This window comes from Leopardus geoffroyi, chromosome D2, assembly GCF_018350155.1.
Source record: "Leopardus geoffroyi isolate Oge1 chromosome D2, O.geoffroyi_Oge1_pat1.0, whole genome shotgun sequence".
Lineage (NCBI taxonomy): Eukaryota > Metazoa > Chordata > Mammalia > Carnivora > Felidae > Leopardus > Leopardus geoffroyi.
The window spans coordinates 80,354,490-80,358,257 of record NC_059334.1 but is presented as its reverse complement, the minus strand read 5'-3'; the positions used below and the strand labels follow the sequence as shown (position 1 = coordinate 80,358,257).

General features: G+C 53.8%; 1 long non-coding RNA gene across 1 annotated transcript; it reads right to left on the bottom strand.

Moving 5' to 3' along the window:
• Positions 1-770: 770 nt before the first annotated feature.
• Positions 771-3,414, bottom strand: LOC123577543. Its single transcript, XR_006701915.1, has 3 exons — positions 3,302-3,414; positions 1,444-1,591; positions 771-1,002 (listed from the first exon to the last, which is right to left on the bottom strand). It is a non-coding gene; the product is annotated as an uncharacterized LOC123577543 (long non-coding RNA).
• Between the last annotated feature and the right edge of the window lie 354 nt (positions 3,415-3,768).

Here is a 3,768-nt window from a genome sequence, read left to right as displayed (position 1 = left end):
ACGGGTACTCAGAACAAATCTTTGTCCTTGGCTCCTGTTCTCTCTATCCCCTCTCCCGTTTTTCTGTGTCCACATCAAGTTCTGCTCTTAAGTCTGCAGGAATTGTGAAGGGAACTCAAATAATGGCAATCAATAGAAGGGGGGAAGATTTTTCATATGCTAATAGGAACAGCTGATCTCAGACCTCCATTTACATACAACAAGGCAGGGAAGACTATTGGGCAAAAAGGGTCATGGGGGAAATGCAGAGAATGTTCTAGAACAAAGACGTCCTTTGCATATCTTGGATCAGAGGACCCCGTTTTCACTGGAACCAATGTAATTTCTGTAATTTCTACTCCCTCTACCATCTGAGGGAGTGTGGATGACCCATACCTCTGGTTCATTTGCAATGCTGGCCGCATAGGCTGCTGTCTTGGGAGACACCGTGGGAATTTCGAAAGCTGATGGGAAAATGACCACACAAGTGCCTCTCAGGAAGGGAGAAGGGGGACCTATGATCCTTAAAGCCTTGAAGTCATCCCATTATCAGTTTGTGAGGACATAGATTCAGGGGGGCTGCCGCCCCTTTCAATTCTCTGCTTCCCACGCTCCTCCCCGCTACCTGACATGGACCTAACGGTCCCCACCAGGTGACAGTGAGAGAAACCGAGGCGCAGAGATGCGAGGCGGTTGCTTCATGGTCACCCAATCGGAAATGGCAGAGCCATGGTATCAACCCAGGTACGTCTGACTGCACGTGCTTTCTCCAGCGGAGACGTCGAAGAGATTTTGGGATGATGCCACACAAGTGTCCCGTGAGGGCACAGAACAGCCGGTGGTCCATTTACCAAACATTTAATGAGCATTCAAGCTACAGTAGGCGGCTGCCTCAGGCCGCATGGCTCGTCTGAGTTGCGTGCATGAGACCAAAGTCCCAATTTTGGGATCTGTTCTATTCTCTGAAGTCCCCACACTGGTACTTCCTGGGCTCCGGGCTTCTGAGATCTCCCCTGTTGTTTCCTGGGAAAGAGAATAAGGAAGTGATGGCTGTGATCACGTGCTTGTGTTTCCAGTTAAAAAAGCTCTCCAATGACCGTGTGTTGACAGGTCAGGCATGGCGCTATCTCCGAGGGCAAGGAGGGGATGGGCACTGTGCCCTTGGGGGATGCCCTATTGGCGTTGGATGTCTGATGTCCTTCCAGGCCGTGGCACGCTTTCAGCGTCAAGATGGGCAGGTGGACCCATGTGTGGTTTTCCACACCCGGTGAAGGTTCTTTGAAAGGGTGGGGGTGGTGTGGGCTGGAGGGTCCTCAGCTCCTACGGGATTCCAGTCCTTCCTGCTCCTGACTCCTGAAGGCCCCTTCTGAAGAGCCTTTAGAGCAACCTCATGCTTTTCCACCAGGCAGTGTCTCTCTGTCCACCCATCCCTCCCTCCCTCCCTCCCTCCCTCCATCCACTCACCTGTCCATCCGTCCATCCATCCATCTACCAGCACATTTTCTATCTGTTCTCCATTGCTCCCAGCTCTGGGTCGACAGAGACGAGAGGAAAAAGAAGGGCCTTCTCTTCTGTCTCTTTCGATGGCCTTTGGTCGTGCATTTTCCAATCCCTAGATGGGGAGACACGGGCCAATCACGAAAAGTGAATGCAACCCCAACTGGCTGTCTCAGGGGATTTCAAATCAGGCCAGGCCGGTGGAGAGAGACAAAGACTACCTTCAGCTGATTCCTGGAGGCCACAAGACCGGTCAGCTGAGCGGTCTTTACGGCACATTGGACGGCCCTGTCTTTCTTCTCCCCGGATCCTGGCATCACACAGCCAGCCATTAAAGGACAAAATCCAAATTGTCTGCTCACCTGGCAACCCTCCTCCCCGCACCCACGCCCCGCCTGGAATGGGCCCCCTCAGACCTTCCAAACAGTCTTCCCACTTGTCACATTGGGTTTGCTGTTCTTTTTTGCCCAGGAAAGAGGACAATCAGCATAATGGCTCCCTTGTGCTGAATGTGACATCAGAAAGAGGCTACCGGAGCCGCTTCCAAGCTCTCCTCTCCGCTGTCACTCCCAGCGTCCCTGGTAGTGGCCCCAGGACCCGCCCAGCTCGCCTCGTCTGCCCCCCAAAAAGAGGCAGCAGGCGGTGGGGAAGATCACGTGGGTTCTGATGCCAGAGGACCTGTAGCGTGGCCTCTTAGGAGTCGGCCGAGCAGAGGTAATTGCCTCACATCTCTGGTCCTGGGTGTTCTCATCTCGGAGCGGGGATAACCCCGTATCTCAGAATCAAATAAGGTAAGGCACCTGAAAAGTGCTTTGCACCGCAGAGGAGGGCGGGAAGCTATTCTGGGACTGGAGGAATCAAAGCCTTTGAATCCCAGCGTCAAGGTGGAAGTGACCGATGAGGCCTGTGACCATCTCATCCTTCTTCAGTTTTCTTTAATTTTTTTTTTTTAAATTTTACATCTATTTGTTTTTGAGAGTCAGAGAGAGACAGAGCGTGAGCAGGGGAGGGGCAGAGAGAGAGGGAGACAGAATCCGAAACAGGCTCGAGGCTCTGAGCTGTCAGCATGGAGCCCGACGCGGGGCTCGAACTCACAAACTGTGAGATCATGACCTGAGCTGAGGTCGGACGCTCAACCGACTGAGCCACCCAGGCACCCCCTTCAGTTTTCTTAAAAAAAAAAAAAAAAAAAAAGGCTCATCACAAAAATCTGCAACGTGAACTGAGAGGCAATGTCTAGAGCCAGGTGCCCTGGAGGGAAAGGCCATGGTGGGGAACTTTCTGGGCATAACTTGCCACTTGTCCCTAGCACCCAGTGGGCAGGCCCCCCTTTCTTCCTGAGGCTCTGCTGCATAAAAGGAAGGCCAGAAAGCAGGCATCACTGATACATTCATTCAACAAACATCACCGGGCACCTACTAGGTAATAGTGCTAAGTGCTGGGGGTACGAAAGTGGAGAAGGGAGGAGTCCAGCAGAGGTGGGGGGCTTGCACAGACCTGACCCTCAGCAGCTGGGCCACTAAACAAGCCACGGAGCCCCTCTGAGCCTCAGTTTCCTGGTCTGCAAGCTGGGAACAATAAACAGCACACACCGAAGGGGGTGATGTGGTATATGCGTGGAATATTTAGACACTGGTCAAGAAATGATAGATGACGATGGCGATGACAGTGACCGTGGTGCCGACGATGACAAAGTTCCTCTCCTTGGGAACACCCTAGGACACTACGGAGGTGCAGAGTGGGCACCTGAGTTTCACTGGGGGCCTGGGTAGCGGGCCTCCAGAGGAGGTGGCTCTTGGTCGTGCGGAAAGGGAAGGGAACTCACCAGACCATCCGTCCGGAGGGGTTGGGCCTCGGCTGCAGTCACCCCAACCCTCAAATCTCGGGGGTTTGACACTTCGGATTTATTCTTGTTCACACCCAGGCCCTGCACGTCCAGAGACTCAACATCCGGCTGTTGTAAGGACTCAGTGACGGAGGCTGCTTCCGCCTGGGGTCGGTCCACCGCCTCACCACCCAGCACATGGAGCTCCCACCTGCTCTTCTATTCGTTGGCCAGAACTCATCACGTGGCCAGTCTGACTTGCAAGGAGGGCTGGGAAGTGCGGGAGTCTACGTGGGTATTCAGGAGCAATAAATGTGTGGCGCCCAGAAGGTGGGGTGGGGAGAGCCTCCCACGCTGGGGGAACAATATATTCAAAGGCTCAGGGACCAGAGGGAGAACGGTGTCTGGGAAAGCCATGAGCAAGAGTGGGAATGAGAGCAAGAAAGGAAAGAGGGACTGGGGGCTGA